The sequence below is a fragment of the Pinus tabuliformis genome, chromosome 2_2, assembly GCF_031772625.1.
Source record: "Pinus tabuliformis cultivar Carrire ecotype Pingquan chromosome 2_2, CPIR1, whole genome shotgun sequence".
NCBI classification, from domain to species: Eukaryota; Viridiplantae; Streptophyta; class Pinopsida; order Pinales; family Pinaceae; genus Pinus; species Pinus tabuliformis.
The window spans coordinates 989460559-989479952 of record NC_142300.1 but is presented as its reverse complement, the minus strand read 5'-3'; positions in this window follow the sequence as shown (position 1 = coordinate 989479952).

The window sequence follows — 19394 nt, the reverse complement described above, 5'->3', positions numbered from 1 at the left end:
TGTCATTTTCATCCTTTTACTTAAATTTTTAACATTACCATGAAATGACTCAAGATGTTTGAGAGTGGTTTCGACCTCATTGGATTGCATGTATAAAAAGTAGAATTTTAGATCTCACTCAAAACCTAGCAGACTTATCAGATTTTTAGGATTTCAAGATTGGGGGAATTGCAATTTTTTGATTGGATTTTGTCATGTGCTAGGGTATGGAACTCATATTCAATCAAGAGCATTGATCCCTCTATGTACTTTGATGTTAGTGACATTGATTGTTGAACTCCTATATCATGACCCTACTAAAAAAGTACCCATCACTCAAACAAAATATTGACTTGACATGCTACATTTTTTCTATCGTATGTTAATGCTTAGAGGGCGATATTAATAACAAAGCTCCCGAGATAGGTAATGATTTTGATGATATGTAGGTATTTGTTGTAGCATGATATTTTTGGATGCTAAAGGCCATCTAGAGCCTATTTGTTGATGTATTTGTGGTTCAGAGATGGATTGCACTCGATGTTATTTTGGTTATGTGGACCCTTACATGCTATATTAAAGAGAAAACATAATTTGCGGATCAGTGGTTGATGAATATTATAACTACTAGATGAATGATGTTATATGGTTTAATCCATGTTTTTATGTTTTTTTTATCACTAATTCATCATTCTACATAATTTTTTTGACATATATGCTATATATATATATATATATATATATATATATATATATATATATATATAATTCACTCCCAACCCCAGAGCTTTTGAAAATGTCGCTCCTCGCTCCTACTTCCACTCTCACTCCCAAGCAACCTTGATCTCTGTTGGGCAATTTATTTGCTTAAATTGCTTCATTAAATTATCAACCACGGAAACTCGTAAGCTTGTGATGGTGCCAACAATATATATGCAAGAGTAGGCAACTAACTCTATGTCTAGCTAAATTATTTACGATTCATTATAATATGCAAGGGAAGAGGCTCCTAACTAAGGAGGTCCTGGTTGTCCTTCCCTACAGTATTATAAAGAAATCAATGATTACATAAAACCAAAACTTGAAATAAAGGCAAGAGAATGAATTTTAATTGTTGTTCAGATTCAAAGAGAGAGAAAGACTAACTTAGTCTCTTGATTGTCCCCTCATATACTAATCCAAACTAAACTAAAATTCATTCATAAGCATAAGAAATGAAATGACTTGAAGCAAAAGAATGAATTTCAATTATCATACAAATCAAATGGAGAGAGAGCCTAACTTAGACCCTTGGATGTCCTCTCATATGCTGATAAGATTCTAATTTAAAACTCATTCATCAATCACAAACAAATCCTCAAACATCTAAGCAATTAAATGAAATAAGATCTAATATGAAATAACATGTTCCTTTGATCCTTCTAGAGTGAGCTCAATTCTCCTAAGAACAATGTGACAAGCTATTCCATATACTACATTAAGGCAACTTATATCTAAAACTACATAATGGAAATATATGTAAAATGAAGCTTTATTCTATTCCATCATAAGTTGGATACAATGCTCCAAGAGCCCTCCATTTGGAATGGAGGAGGTACTCCTATTTATACAATGAGATGAGATAACAAACTCATAATGATGATCCACTAATCTCTCTTTAGTTCCATACATTTCTCAACCATCTAGACACATAACCCTATGCTCCATGATCTCCTCCATGAGGTCCATGATTTTCTCCAATGAGATCATGATCTTTTCCATGAGGCTTATCTTATCAAATTCGAATTTGATCATTCAAGGCCACATAAAGATGCCCTGGAAGCTTCCTTTGTACCTACACATGTCAACAAACTCATTCTAATTGTTAGGTATAAGTATAAGCATATTATTTTCTAAACTTTAGCCATAAATCCACTTAAAAATGTTAAGAATTAATAAACTTTGGAAAAGCATAGTTATGACCCAATAATGAGGTAAATGTAACGATGTGGAGGTGGAATGGAGGTGACATGAAGGTAAAATGTGAAGATATTGGTGAATAATGAAGTGAAAATAGGGACTATTTTGAGGTCCAACATACCCCCAAACTGAAGGTATCGCATGTCCTCATGCAATCTATTACATTACTTTTTGGTACTTGAGCTTTGGCTTAAACTCTGCATGATATCATTTACTTAACTTTTGCAAAGCGTTATTTTGATGAACTACAACTTGGTTTGTTCTTGTGTTTCAACCATATTTTGTTTGTTGCATTCAATGTATGATCTTTGCATATTGATAATGTGATTTTTATTGCAGAGTATTTGTGTTGGAATGCATCATGGTTGGTTCTTGTGTAACAACCATGATTGTGTTGGCATCCAATTAACTTTTAAATACTTTTGTCAAAGCCATTTGTATGCTCATGTAATAGTGGCAGAGTATTTTTGTTGGAATGCGTCATGGTTGGTTCTTGTATAACAACCATGTTTGTGTTGGCATCTAATTAACTTTTAAATACTTTTGACAAAGCCATTTGTATGCTCATGTAATAGTGAATATATTTTGAAGGTAAGTGGGGTTTAGAATGTGATATATGAATGTGGATGTTATATGAATGTGACAAAGTATGTATGTAAATGTATCCTTCCCCTTAAACGGATGGTTTGGGCAGTTATGTGAAATGGGGAAAGGAAGTGAAGTTTTTCCAAAAATTATTATTCTAACTTTTCAAGGAATTTAATGGTTAAAAGTTAGAAAATATCATACCTTAACTTACCCTTCCAAAAATAGATGAGAGTCGTGCATGTGTGGCTGCAAAAACTGTTGTTCGTAGTCTTCTTTACTTGGTTGGGAAAATGGTGGATGAATCATGCATGTTCAGCTGCCATAATTTTTCTCTGAAGCTTCTTCTTCAAGCTGTGGATGAAAGATGGATCTGTATTGTCGTATCGGCCGCTGGATCCTCTGCTACTAGATGATGAATCTGATGAGTCTGCTGAATATGGCTGAAAATCTATAAGGCTTGGAAGGTATACAAAATATATAAGTTACATTTCCCCCCCAGCCTTATTTATTGACTTGTCCTCAAGTGATGACAAACTGAAAAACAATGAAATTGGCTTCATCTGCTACAAAATGTGGGTCTTCAAGTCTTCAACGCTCGATGGCACAAATCTTACTATGTGATCAAATGTGTCAATGTCGAACATAGCAAGAAGTTGTTGACTTAGTGGCTGTTAATGAATGCCCCTAGCCAACACAAGAGCTCCCACCATTGATTCCAATGGGAGTCAGGATACCTAACACATCGTTGTAGGTACGAATAAATTTGTCGTGGTCGAGTCACCTACAAGATCCAACGAACAAGGGATATTAATGTACTCCCATTGTTCATTGGCAAGAGTACTTGCCATTAAGGCATGCAAGCCATTAAGGTGTTTGTTCAATGATACTTAGACTCTAGGACTTTGACTCAAGCAGGATTTTATTGGCGGAAATGAAGGGGAATGGTAATGACAAGGAAAATGGATGGATGTAAGGAAATGCATGATGTAAGAATAAGAACTCTTGCTGTGAAAAATGGATATGGAAATGTCATGCTTACAATTGGTGGAATTCAAAATCTGTTTCAGAAAGGGAGGTGGAAGGTAGTGGTTGTGGAGATGGATTTGTCTTCAGAATTTTTCATGAATTTAGTCTTTGGAAGACTAATTGTCGTCACAACGCAATCTCCTTAATGATCACTTTGTTATCCTGTAACCTGTAAAAAAAACTTCGCAAAGAGAAAACATAAGTTTGTTCAAGAAGAATTGCGCATTTCCTTCATGATTCTTACGCAAAAATTTCATACCAAATAAAACAGATTTAAGAAAAATCAAAGTGTTGAAAGCAATTCAATTCATGATATCAATTTCAATCCATTCTTAAAAACAACCATGAAAAATAATATTCCCTGTTTGTGTTAGATAACTCATGAGATGTGCTTGGCAATTCTGTTCTGCATATCAGTGCATCATAAAGCATACAACAGAAAGATGTGATGAGTTAATGCCAACTTGAAGCTATCAAACAAGAATCCTCCAATGTTTGATAAATCGATTTTTGAAATTTGTTTTCAAGTATTCCATTTTTTTGTTTTCAAATCTGTGTAAATTTTGTGAATTTATTTTTTTATTTTATTTTTTTAATTTTTTTTTAAACAACAAATTTTAAAAAGAAAATATTAAAAGTAATAAGTAAATGAAAACATAATTTTTTTATTTTTTATGTTGATTTTATTTATTTATTTAGACTTTTCTTTAAATAATAAATTAAAAACATAAATTTTTTAATTTATTATTTAAGTTAAAATTTTTTAAAAATCAACAAAATTTTATTTATTAAAACCTAATAAAGAAAAATTTTAAAAATATACTATAACTAAAATGAAGTTATTTTTTTTTTTAAATAAAAATAAGAAAATCACAAATTTTTTTTTTTTTTTTTCTTATTATCCAAAATATTAAATAAATCAACACACAAAATATATATATATTATTTTTTATTTAAATAACAAATTAAAAACAACACACAATTTTTTTTATTTTTATTTAAATAACACATTAAAAACAATTGTTTTTAATTTATTATTTATGTTATTTTTTAGTTATAAAGAAAAACTAATCAATGCACACAATATTCATTATTTTTGTTTTGTTTTGTTTTAAATAACAAATTAAAAACACTTTTTTTTTTTAAATTTATTATTTATGTTGATTTTTTTGTTTTTTAGTTGTAAATAAAAAAATAAATAAACTATAAAAACAACAACAAACCGTAAGCAAAAATCGCACCAAGCTCACCACCCTTAGCTCTGAAAATATAGACTCACGAATTGCACGTGGAAACTCTAACACCCATTTTCTTGGTGGAACCATGTAGCTCTCTTCAGCTATATCAAGACATAAAAGTTCCTCCAACAGCCCACTGTCGTACTTGATCTCGAAAAGTCTTGGCAGTATGTCTGTACTATATTCAAATCCTTGCCCAGGCTGCATTCCACATATGTTGCAGAACCAATAATCCATCGAAAAAAGGCCTTGCGCATTCCTGCTCATTTGAGAAGAGCTGTAGTTTGATAAGCACCAGCGCTCCGTTGTTCTTGGAGCAAAATACTCATGAACAAGCTTCCTCCAAAATCCTATGCCATTATCCTGTGGTCGATTTCTCTGATCTTGAATATAAAGCATAAGAATCTCAAGACACCGGGAGGCAACGGCTGCTGGCATTTGACTTCGTACTCCTGCATCAAAACTGTTGCCAACATAGTTTACAGGGGCACTTGGTGATCCATGCAATAAGTGTCGCTCTCCAATCTTTAGGCCCTGGAATAATGGGTTCTGTGCTCTTGCCTGAATTTGGCCAAGGTGTTGGATCCCTGCCAAATGTGATCCAGAGTTACCTCCATGCTGGTGCACTTGGCGTGGTATTTCCAGACCACTCGTCGGCAGGCATCAGAATATCATTATGCTGAACAGCCTGTGGCTGAGGAGGCATCGTGGCACTCAATGCCATTCCCACATTCATCGAATTTTGTGATGTGGATTCAAGAAGAGATGAGAACTCGGAAGTTATATTCGAAGACAGAGATGGGTTCAAGCTACCGAGATCCATTGAAGACGATGGACTGGAATTCGAATCAAGCATCAAGAAACTGTCATTGCTCATAGCCATCTGGGGCTGAATTGCAAGGCAGCGTTGGTCCGAAGCTGCCGCATCACACTGCCGAAGTCCCCAGCCAGATGAAATCTCCACCGCTGTCCTCAATTCGTAACCAAAACCACTATGCCCTTCATTAATAAAACAAAAAGCACCGAGGCTAACCCTTCATGCAAATAATTTACTGAAATCCACAATTTTCACCACTGTTTGCAACTTGGTCAAAAGGAATACAAATACGCATGGTTTCAGAGACAAGGCGCTAACGATGTGAATGCCGATGCCAAGCCCGGAGTTAGGAGTTCGAGACCCCACGAAACCTTGCAGGCCCAGAAATAGCAACCCAGACTTTGATTTGTGTAGAATCCGTCGCCTGTCTATCATGTAATCGGCATGCAAATTGTATACAAGCAATTTCTCAGCAACTACTCCATGGATTTAGCCTGTATAGAAGGCCACCTCAACCGAATTCCTTAATGCCCGCTCTGGATTTTCAACCAGCTTTTCTCCAGCAATTAAATGCTTTGAATCGGTTGCGGTTTATGGCAAGAAAGAGCGCCGGAGCGGTCGGCAATGGATTCCTCACATTTTTGGAGTCGGATTTGTGTTTTTGGCTTGGAGTTTTAGTTGGCCATGGCGGATTTTTTCGATGTGGATGCGGCGGTTTCGCAAAATTGTTATACGTGGCTCGAATTTTCTTGGTGCAGGTTGGGAACACTCTTATCTTACTGCATACTGTGATAATAACCTAGAACAGAATGAAATCTGTGCATAGCTGGGCAAAGCTGTTCCCCACATGCATCAACTGAATCAGAGCCGCTGGTAATTGGATTGGACGAACCTGGAGGGGACGAATAGAACGGAGATCGGTTGGATCTTTTGAAAATAATAGAGATCAGACGGATCTTTTGTTTAAGGATGCTTGAGATTGATTCCAACTTCATCGGACTTTTTATGAAAAAGATATGGCATCTTCCTCTAATTCTCCTTGCATTGCCTATAAAATTTTAAGAAGAAAGTGCAATCTAAGTGCACGCCTGCTCATACCAGCGTGGTCAATTCTTCAAGTTTGTTGAGATCTTTGTCGAAGCCAAACTACAACACCCAATGCAAATTTACAGGATAGAGAGCCTTCCAAGCGCAAAGAAATTAACAGTAATTCCGTCACCAGAAGCAACGAGCAACCGAACGCGTTTCTATCTTGTAACTGGACTTAAAGTCATTAAATTTGTTGAGGTCCCTGAGAATAAAATGCACTATCAACACCACCATCCTGATTGCGAAAAGTCTGATTGATAGAAGTATGATGTTGCTGATGTAGTGCTTGAATTGGAACTTGTGGCTGAACTTGGCCTTGACCTCCGGGAACATGTGCCCGCTGCTGGCGTTGATGTTGTTGTTGTGGCAATTGAAAACAATGAGTCTGATCTCCCTCCTGATGCACATGCTGTTCTTTTTGCTGAGCGTGATCCTCAAAGTTCTGCATATCAGCAATACTGAAACCTTGTAATGCATCTGCAAGTTTTGATGCATCTGATGTACTTGCAGAATTCAACATGGAATTGTTTAGCTCGGAGTTGCTAATGCTTGACCCCCTGCCAAACCTGTGATTTGATCCATCAGAGCTTCTTCCGTACTGTTGGACTGTATACTTTCCACCGGTATATGCGATGGGGTGATGGTATTTCAACACTCAGAAAGCTCCCCACCATCTGTCCCACAATTCTCAATACTGAGGGACATCAGCCGCTCGCAAACCCTAGTCATGGCTTCAATGCCATAATCCAACAAATTGGACATGGAAGACAAGACAACCTGCTCAAGCAGAGTAATTTTTTTTTTACAATCCCTACAAACCCTAAATTCGAAATGCAGCCAAGATTGTAAATTCAGTTGAATTTGGTTTTTTTTTATATGTTTTGAGTTGTTTTGTTTTCATGAATACGTTGGTTGGTTGGATGGATTATATATATATATATATATATTTAATAAGTCTAAAAAAAAACATGGAATTAATCCTATCTTTGAAAAACAAAAATGGTAATCCTATAAAAAAAAATGGTTAGTTGTTAAAAAATAATTTTTTAAGATGATTTTTTTTTTTATTTTTTTAAATGTTGTTTTTATTTAATGTTTTGCAATTTTTTTTTTTTAAATATCTAAAAAAACAAAAAAAAATGGTTAGTGTTTTTTTTAAATATCTAAAAAAACAAAAACAAAAAAATGGTTAGTTTTATTTATTTATTTTTTAATAATAATATGTGTATATATGATACATATATTATTATTATTTTGTGGATTTTTTTTTTTTTTTTTTTTTAAATCTAAAATTAAAAACTAAATTTTTTATTTTTTTAAATCTAAAATTAAAAAAACTAAATTTCATCCAAAAATTTAAAGATGTGTTGTTTTCATTCACAAAATTTTTTATTGTCTTTTTGCAAATTAGTTCTCCAGCAAGAGTATTTTTATTTGAACAAAATCAATAGATTTTCTGATCTTCCTAATCGCACGAAGCGCGGGAAGAGAGCGTACTAATCGCTTGATTTGTTTTTATTTATGTAGGGGAGTTTCAAAAAGGATTGAATTTAAAACTAGCTAAATACTAAAACATCAGAAAACTCAAACTTAAACTCCTTTGTGAAGATCCTGCTGTCACCAGGTTTCACAAATTATTTTGTCTAAAGAAAAATAAATACTGAATTAAATTCTAATGCCTAATCCCTTAGCACCATCCCCGACAACGACGCCAAAATGTTGGGCAATTTATTTGCTTAAATTGCTTCATTAAATTATCAACCAGGGAAACTCGTAAGCTTGTGATGGTGCCAGCAATATATATGCAGGAGTAGGCAACTAACTCTATGTCTAGCTAAATTATTTATGATTCAATATAATATGCAAGGGAAGAGGCTCCTAACTAAGGAGGTCCTGGTTGTCCTTCCCTACAGTATTATAAAGAAATCAATGATTACATAAAACCAAAACTTGAAATGAAGGCAAGGCAAGAGAATGAATTTTAATTGTTGTTCAGATTCAAAGAGAGAGAAAGACTAACTTAGTCTCTTGATTGTCCCCTCATATACTAATCCAAACTAAACTAAAATTCATTCATAAGCATAAGAAATGAAATGATTTGAAGCAAAAGAATGAATTTCAATTATCATACAAATCAAATGGAGAGAGAGCCTAACTTAGACCCTTGGTTGTCCTCTCATATGCTGATAAGATTCTAATTTAAAACTCATTCATCAATCACAAACAAATCCTCAAACATCTAAGCAATTAAATGAAATAAGATCTAATATGAAATAACATGTTCCTTTGATCCTTCTAGAGTGAGCTCAATTCTCCTAAGAACAAAGTGACAAGCTATTCCATATACTACATTAAGGCAACTTATATCTAAAACTACATAATGGAAATATATGTAAAATGAAGCTTTATTCTATTCCATCATAAGTTGGATACAATGCTCCAAGAGTCCTCCCTTTGGAATGGAGGAGGTACTCCTATTTATACAATGAGATGAGATAACAAACTCATAATGATGATCCACTAATCTCTCTTTAGTTCCATACATTTCTCAACCATCTAGACACATAACCCTATCCTCCATGATCTCCTCCATGAGGTCCATGATTTTCTCCATGAGATCATGATCTTTTCCATGAGGCTTATCTTATCAAATTCGAATTTGATCATTCAAGGCCACATAAAGATGCCCTGGAAGCTTCCTTTGTACCTACACATGTCAACAAACTCATTTTAATTGTTAGGTATAAGTATAAGCATATTATTTTCTAAACTTTAGCCATAAATCCACTTAAAAATATTAAGAATTAATAAACTTTGGAAAAACATAGTTATGACCCAATAATGAGGTAAATGTAATGATGTGGAGGTGGAATGGAGGTGACATGAAGGTAAAATGTGAAGATATTGGTGAATAATGAAGTGAAAATAGGGACTATTTTGAGGCCCAACAATCTCACCAAACCTATTGAGAGGTTGCTTCCTTGTAATAACAAGGCTCTGAGTCTAACAACTTTGTCATTAGTGTCATGTATCCAGTGTACCTCTTTAGTTTCTTTCTATGCCTGAATGTAGAACTGGGAGTCTGTTGACGGTGTTGGATCCACCAACATTCAGGGGATCACCCTGGTATGAAGTCCCAACTATACCTCACATTGTTTGGTGTGGGAGTCCCATCTGGTATGATGGCTTGGTTGCCATTATCTTAAGGATTTGCTTCAACTCTTGCTTGCCAGCACAAGAGAGTGGTTCAATTTGTCTTTGAGAAGTGAGGTTCGTGTGCCTGGTGAGTTTAAGCGTACTTGTGTCAATGGTTCTTTCATTGTGAGGCGAAGAAGGTGAAGGTGAGTTCAAGGTTGAAAGGTATCAGTCCCAACTCGGCTAGGAACACACAAGAAAAAGGACATACACAACTTCTGTTGGAGCAATCCACTCGGATGCGGCAGTCACCACATACAAGGTAAGATGACACGTACAACACTCACGGAATAGTCTGAACGAGTGCAATGGTTGTTACAGCAAGGTTCATGTGAAAGGTCTGTCTAATGTCTGGTAGAGCACTTGACATGGACGGGACAACATTAACAACATATACAACACATTTCGATTAATAGAGTATGCATTACAACAAATGAATCAGTTCAAATGTAGAACACATGTTAAAGAAACATGCATTACAAGTGTTAAAGATTAGTCTTACAACAAATACAATACATGTGTGAAAACGTACTGGCCTGTTAACAAGCTTCTGAATTAAGCGAGAGTTCCAAGACACATTGTTACACCATACATCACTAACCTCGTCAGCGGGGCGTTGGAGCCACTACTTACTCCTCAATGAAAATATTACAGACACTCTTCGCTATGTGGGAGGAGTTGAGGTTAAAAGTCCTTTCATGTACAGATGAGGGGGGTATTTATAGCCAAGGGTGAAAGTGACCAGTGTGGCTGTTCAACTACCCTCATGACCGTTCGACTTTCATGAATTTTCGACTTACATGACTCTATATTCAACAAATGGGTCTCTTCAACTTCCACGTTACATCACATTGATTGGCAAAAATCCCATAGTGGAGACATGGGAAACATGACTCATGACTTGACTCGACATGACTTGACATGACATTGCTGGTACATTTGTGCTACTATTGGAGTGCATGTCGAGCTAAAGTGCTGCTGAGTGATGTATGTCTTCATGGTGTATCATGGCTTCACCTCCGCATGGCAAAGTGCGTGAAGTCTTCGATGGTCCTTAGATCGCTTGATGAAGCTTTAGCATGTTGTTCCTTGCTTTCAGGCTAGAAGGCTTCACAGGTTCACTTGTTTGCGAAGGTGCATGTTTGTTGCATTCATCTGCTTCACATGCTTTGTTCGTTTGTCTGTTGGTGAACCTGTCCATCTGCATGTGCTCACTTCATTCATCACGTTCGTCGTCCTGACATGTTTGTTGGTGTACCTGTACCTACAGTCACACATGACGAGACGACATCAAATCCAAAACCTCCTAGTCTACCATGACACATGATCATTTAGATGCAGGTGACTGGGAGAGGCAGTAGGGCTGTGATGCGAGATGATGGCTCCAGTCAACTACTGATGAAAACTACGCAAGAGTCACTAAGAGATGGACACAGACAATCTGAGTTGATAGTGACTGTCTGCAAGGTCTGGCTCGGCTGGGAGGCAAAATTACACAAATTTTAGGAGGGAAACTCTAGGCTGCAAGAGGGCAAGGCAGGTATGCTTTGCGCATTTTCTGGAATTAACAATCAGCAAGGGCTAGACAACTAGATTTGTGCAATTTTCTAGAGGAAGGTTCAGGCTGCATGAAGGGTCAGCAGGCAGGGATTGCATAACTTTTCTGGGGAACTTCTCGGGAGACTGACACCAGAGCTGCGCAATTCCCAGAGGGAACTACCAGTTGGATGCTGGGTCGTTGGCAGCCAAAACATCGCAATTCCCAGAGGGAACTGCCAGTTGGCTGTTGGGGTCACTAGTAGCCAAAATTGCACAATTCCCAGAGGGAACTTGCGGTTGGTTGCTCAGTTACTAGCAGCAGAAACTGTGCAATTCCTAGAGGGAACATGCATTTTGCTGCTAGGATCTGCTAGCTAGGAAAACTCCACTGAGGCCGGGAGGCCAGCCTGCTGATAATCTCTGCAAAATTTTCTGAGCTGAGCTGACTGATGGGTAGCGGAAGGCCTGCTCACGAGTGTTGTGCAATTTTTGAGATGAACATTCGGTCGATTAACTGGGAAAACTGCGTAATTTTCTAAAGGAGACAGGGACGAGCACTTGGTGTCTGTCTGGCCTATCTACGCAATTTCCTTGGTCAGTTGAACGGGTGAGGTCAATGGCATCTACGAAAATTTGAGGGGATTCAGTCCCGACGTGACTGTTGGGTCTAACTGTCCAGGAGGCCAGCATGAGAGTTGATTGAGATTGCTTGCGGGTAGCGCATCTTGGAAGGACTAGCTTGGTGCTTTTGCATTGTTCTGGTTGACAGTCGATCAAGTTAAAGGAGGGGTGATGGTTCAACTGTCAGTGAGGAGTCTGGTTGTTACAACTTTAGGAAAAATGACTGTGTGAACAGCTGAAAGGTGCACAGGTGGTCATTCGAACATACACTCACATGACTTGACGACAACGAATGAACCATCCAGACACACATGTTCAACATGACTGACCGACAGTTCAAGCAACAAGCGCGACACTCGTGATTGATCATTCATTGATCGAGACGATGCTTGCGTGACAACAAATGTGACTCTGTGTGTGAGTGTGACATATGATTTCATGGCAAACACAACAAACACATACGAAGCGAAGAATTCGAGCATAAACAGAACATGGTCACAAGCATGACTTGGACATCAGCCTGTAGAGACATGAATGCAATGAACAAGCAAAGTGGATGTAAAGACTCACATGAGCTCACAGAGTGAACCCGAGTGTGTGCAGTCATCAAGTGAACTCTTCAAGGGAGGCTTCGAAATTGGTGCAGGCCAAAATTTTGGAGGGTGGTTGTAGCCGCTACAACACTTGGCGACACACTGGTAGAACTCAAGATTCTCTGTTTCAGTTCATTGCTAGCATAGGGCCTTGGTCTTTCGAGGAGTATTGAATCGATGTCCAGGTTACTTCAATTTCTCCCTTACTCCCTAGACATACATGGTCCACCCTTTTCCAACTCAGTTAAACACAATCAAAAGTTCAGCTTAGATCTCAGTGTTTCGAATCCAGGAAGGGTAGTTTAGTTCATGAGTTGAAGATTTTCAGAGTATAACTTTTCATCTCTAGTGTTGCTCCGCTGCCAGCATGCCTGGATAGTACCCTGGCAGAGTCACGCAGGAACACACACATTGCTCCATTTCCAACAAGCCTGGTCAGTACCCTGGTGGAGTTGCATGCTTCACCTCTCTACGCAAGAAGCATTTCTCTTCTTTTGCCTTTGTATTTTTTAAGAGAACTGTGCATAGGCACTTATTTATTTTTTTGGACGGAAGAGGGATCCTGACTTATTGAGAGCAGAAGAGGTTGTTCCTTCATAGAAGCATGTAAGACCTCTAACATAAGTTTGCTCGTTTAGATTTTTCCCCTTCTCCGTTTCTACTAGTTGGATTAGCTTAAACACACAGAGAAGAAGGCTGACTACAGGCACGGGGCTTCCCAATGTGGACACAGGTTCACAGTTGGACCAAAGCTTCCTTTACAGATGGTTTGTATTTTCCATCAGGACTTCATTGACTGAAGGTTGTAACCAAGCACAGATAAAATGGACAGAATATGGGCTAAGTGTTGCAGGGTCACAAGTCTCTTCAAATTTCAGCCACATACTCTATTCAAAAGCCAGAACGTAGTATTTGGCAACACTTATTTCCGGAAACAAAAATAGTAATATATCAAACAAACAAAATGAACGTGAACAAGAAATAGTAAGTAGAATCGAACAAGGCGAAAGCAAAGATAATAAGAAAAACAAACCAAATGAAAAACAAGAAACAAGGAGACTATGTACATGGCATCGGCACGGCCCGGCCTATTGAAACTAGTGTTTGAGGACTTGGCCTTTGACAGGAAGATTATCAATCCTCCTGTCAAGTGATTGCAAATGATACGTGTGTGAGCCAAGTTTCTCATGGACTAGTGACGGTCCACTGGGCTCCGCTACCAGAATCTGGTGGAATTCTAGAAGACCTTCAAGTGAAGAAAACACCACCGTTTCTGGTACTGTGTGCAACATGGGGTTGGATGATGGAACGGGGTATTTTTTTTCATTCCAGGAAGGGTTCAAGTTTCTAAAGTCAATGCGTAAGCAGATCTTCCCAGATTTCTTACATGCAGGATTTAAATTAGCAAACCAACATGATGACGAAATTTGCAAGTAATCCAAACACTTAAAATGTTAGTCAATATTTTCGGTGAAAGGAGTACAAACAACATGTATGTGTTACCTATTCTTTGTTGTAATGGCTTGTATTCTCCTTTACCTGGAATCTCATGTTAGATTGTTCGCATGTAGTGAGCACTCAGGTCATCATCTACTCGTGCAGACCCATCCAAGTATTGTTCGACCATGCGGTCAATGATTGGTCGTTGCTGTAGTGCGTAACTTGTACCAAGATTGGCCAACTTCGAATCATGGTGGATTCCCAGGTTGCTCTGTTCAATCATAGTGTTGGTCCTTCGTGTGTTTAGCATGAGTGATTTAGCATCATTGTTTGTGACTTCAAACTTCAAAAAGCTTGAAATCATGCATTGTCCATTATTTTGGATGATTGAGATACACTTGGTCCTTGAGCCATCATGTGTCCCTGATTTTTCAAGGCTCATGGCCCACAACTTGTCTGTACATGGACCGTTTTGTGTGCTGGTACTGCTGCTACTACCGTTGTTGCTACTACTACTACTATCAGAAAAACAAACTGTACAAGTTTCATTATCATCAATTGGGCGAGGAAGGAGTCCCAACTACTTGTCTAATGAGGTTGGGGTTGGCCGTTGCAGGAAGCAGTTGCCAAACATTAGTTCTGTGAAGGCCAATCATTCGTTCTCGCTGTTAAGGGGAGTGACATTGTGTTTCATATACCTCTTCGATAACACCCGAATTTGGTTACATTTGCCCTTGTACAAAAGCCACATGTGAGACCAATTTGTAGCAAAATATCCATCTAGCTTGCTAGACCAGTCTCTGTTGAGTAGCAGGCCATATGCTTCTGGTATGTCCACAACAACTATGTTGATGCAATGGTGGATTCTACTGTCATGGGATAGTTGGATGATCACGTCTTGTAGTTCACCAATGGATGGTACTAATGTTCTATCGAGTTGGATGATTCTGGCGGATGTTTCACTCCATCATGCATTGATATTCTTAGCAATGGAGAGCGGCATGACATTGGTTGCCACGCCAAAATCAACCAGGCAGTTGTGGACATTGTAGTTGAAAACTTCGAAATAAAGCAAGAATGGGGGGAAACATGAGTTTTCTTCTTCCATTTGGAGTGTTTTGAGCATAGTGGATAGTGATTCAGGAGGTGTGCTTGCTCCCTTGTTGGTGGAGGCCGCGTTGTTTGTTGTTGTTTGTCCCAATGTGCGCAATAGGATATCTCACTGATTGTGGACTTTGGCTAGCTCAAACAAATTGATGTTCACTCAAGTTTTCTTCATGTTATCAACTATGTTGTAGTCCATAGGTGGTAGACTCACCGAGGTGTTCGGGGTGGAATGAATGTTCATGCTGTCTGGCGGAGTGTTCTGCAACTTATTGCCTATGCACGTACTCTTATCCACCACTGTCTTCCTGGACTTGCTTTATGTTTGTTGCTTTGAGACAACCGGTGGTTCGGCCTTCTTTATCAGTTATCTCACCTTCTCTTACATCTCCTCAAGTGTAGGGGAATCCCCTTTACTCCTAAGATGGTAATGATCATTTTGCTTTTGGGGCTGCTTCTTGGTGTTCGTCTTTGAGACTACTTGCGAGCACTGGTATGTGTTCACCACATGCCCAGAACTTGGTGCTTCATCAGGTGTAACCTCTTCGTTATCATCAGTGTCTTCCAGCTACTCCTGTATGTTGCCATCCGCATCGAGTGTATGAGTACAGACAGAGGTAACAACTCACTTCCAATCTGAATAAGAGTTCTCGGGGTGAAATTATTCATGGAAGGAACAAAACTTAGGATCAACAAATTGATCAAGTTGGAACATAGGCTTTTGCGCAAATTTGGAACCGAACTGGTTATTGCTTGATGAGCTGGTTGATGAACTACTTGCCTATCTTTGTCTGGGCGAATGACTGCTCGTGAATGTGTCCATCTTCCGTTGCTTGAGTTCGAACACTTCGGTGGTCAAGTTCTTGACAAGGCGAGTGAGGGTCTCAATATCAATTACTTCCTTGTCTCTGCCCTTACTCGTTGTTGTTTGGGGCTTTCTGCTCACATCCTTGGAGTCTTTTGTTGATTCGTCATCCTTGATGACTCCAATGGCATGCAAGTCTTTCTCAATAGCAAAAGCCTCTTCGCAGCTTTCTAAAAGTGTTGGCTTCGTAGCTCATTTGACGAACTGCACAATGGTGGTTGGCAGTGCAAACATGTAATAGTCGATAGTGATGAAGTCATGAGGTTTGGTGTCTACTGCAAACTTGTTCAAAATATGCATAAACCTCTGATTGAAATCTTTCACTTTCTCCTTTCCCTCCATCCTGAGGCTTCCCAATTCTTTGAGTAGCATGGTTGGGGTCTTATCATCAACAAACTTATCAAGCAAGATATGTTTGAAAGAACCCCAGTTCTGTACGAAGTTGGGTGGAAGGATGTGATACCAAGTAGCTGCGTGGCCGTCCAAGGTACATGGAACAATCTACATGCTACATCATCATAACGTACCTCAAGGGTCTGCAACTATAGGTAGAAGTTTTCTAAGTGGTCTTCTGCCTTCACTGCACTTTCAAGGTTGAACTTGATGTTCATTCTCTCTGCTCACTTCGCCATCTTGTATAGAAAAACCAGGAGAGCCAATGGTCCCTGAGTCATCCATTCAAGATTTAGGTCAGCCATCTCTTCATCCTCTTCGTCTTCTTCCTCTCCTTCGGAATCTGATGGTTTTGGATCTGAGTCTATCAGTTCATCTCCGCCTCCACCTCCTTCGTTGCCTTCCCCTCCACCTCCTATACTAGAGTTTGATACCAAGACCACAAGGGTGCCTTGTTCGTCTTCAAAGAAGATTGGAGGTTCCTCTCTGTCTTCAATAGCTTCTTCCAAACCTTCAAGAGTAACAAGGACTGCTTCTTCCATCGATGATACAACAACCCCCGTGGGAGTGGCTTTTGGCTTCTTAGATGCGTGTGGAAGATAATGTACGCCTGGGATCAATCCGACTGCTTTCGCAAACCAACGAATGATGGGATAGATGGAGTGAAGGTGTTGATATGAAATCTCACGTTCAATTCTGGGAGGTGAGGAGTAAACAACTGCTAAGTCATGAGAGAGGGAGTGTGAGTTACTGCCTTGACCAAATGGTTGATGAGTGAGTATGAGGGGAATTTCAACCATGTACAACTGGCTGCCCTCCTTCTAGTGCCAGAAATGTTGATGGTGCTAGACCCACCAACATTCAGGGGATCACCCCGGTATGAAGTCCCAACTAGACCTCACACAGTTTGGTGTGGGAGTCCCATCTGGTATTATGGCCCGGTTGCCATTATCTTAAGGATTTGCCTCAACTCTTGCTTGTCACTATAGGAGAGTGGTTCGATTTGTCTTCGAGTAGTGAGGTTCGTGTGCCTGGTGAGTGTAAGTGTACCTGTGTCAATGGTTCTTTCACTGTGAGGGTAAGAAGGTGAAGGTGAGTTCCAGGTTGAAAGGGATCAGTCCCAACTCGGCTAGGAACACACAACACAAAGGACATACACAGCTTTTAGCAGAGCAGTCCACTCAGATGCGGTAGTCACCACATACAAGGTAAGATAACACGTACAACACTCACAGAACAGTCCGAACGAGTGTAACGGTTGTTACAACAAGGTTCATGTGAAAGGTCTATCTAATGTTCGGCAGAGCAATTGACACGGACGGGATAACATTAACAACATATACAACACATTTCCATTAATAGATTATACATTACAAAAAATGAATATGTTCAGATGTAGAACACATGTTAAAGCAACATGCATTACAAGTGTTAAAGATCAGTCTTACAAAAAATATAATACATGTGTGAAAACGTGATGGCCTGTTAACAGGCTTCTGAATTAAGCGAAAGTTCCAAGACACATCGTTACACTATACATCACTAACCCTGTCAGCGGGGCATTGGAGCCACTACTTACTCCTCAAAGAAAAGATTACAAAATCTCTTGGCTACATGGGAGCAGTTGAGGTGAAAATTCCTTTCATATACAAATGAGGGGGGTATTTATAGCTAAGGGTGAAACTAACCTTTGTGGTTGTTCGACTACTCTCATGACCGTTTGATTTCCATGACTTTTCGACTTACATGAATCTATGTTCAACAAGTGGGTCTCTTCAACTTCCACGTTACATCACATTGATTGACAACAAGCCCATAGTGGATACGTGGGAAACATGATTCATGACTTGACTCGACATGACTTGACATGACAATGCTCGTACATTCGTGCTGCTGCTGGAGTGCATGTCGAGCTACAGTGCTGTTGAGTGATGGATGTCTTCATGGTGTATCATAGCTTCACTTCCACATGGCGAAGTACGCGAAGTCTTCGATGGTCCTTGGTTTGCTTGATGAAGCTTTAGCATGTTGTTCCTCGCTTTTAGGCTGGAAGGTTTGATAGGCTGACTTGTTCGTGAAGGTGCATGTTCATTTGCTTCACATGCTTCATTCGTTTGTCTGTTGGTGAACCTGTCCATCTACATGTGTTCCCTTCATTCATCCCGTTCGTTGTCTTGACATGTTTGTTGGTGTACCTATACCTGAAGTCACTCATGATGAGACGACATCAAATCCAAAACATCCTAGTCTACCATGACACATGATCATTCAGATGCAGGTGACAGGGAGAGGTAGCAGGGATGTGATGCGGGATGATGGCTCTGGGTAATTACTGATGAAAATTATGCAAGAGTCACTGAGAGATGGAGACTTACAATCTGATTCGACAATGACTGTCTGCAAGGTCTGGCTCGGCTGGGAGGAAAAATTGCGCAAATTTTGGGAGGGACAGTCTGGGCTGCAGGAGGGAAAGGCAGGCATGCTCTGCGCATTTTTCGAAACGAACAGTCAGCAAGGGTTGGACAACCAGATTTGTACAATTTTCCAAAGGAACAGGTCGGGCTGCATGAAGGGTCAGTAGGCAGGGATTGCACAGTTTTTTTGGGGAACTGCCTAGGAGACTAGCAACTATAACTATGCAATTCCCAGAGGGAACTGCCAGTTGGTTGCTGGGTCATTGGCATTCCCAAAGGTAACTTCCAGTTGGTTGTTGGGGTCACTGGAAGCCAAAATTGTGCAATTCCCAAAGGGAATTAGCAGTTGGCTGCTCAGTCAGCAGCAGAAACTGCGTAATTCCTGGAGGGAACAGGCAGTCTGCTGCTAGGAGCTATTGGCTGGGAAAACTGCATTGAGGCTGGGAGGTCGGCCAAATGATCATTTCTGCACAATTTTTGAGCTAAGATGACTAATGGGTAGCGGAAGGACTGATCATGAGCACTGCGTAATTT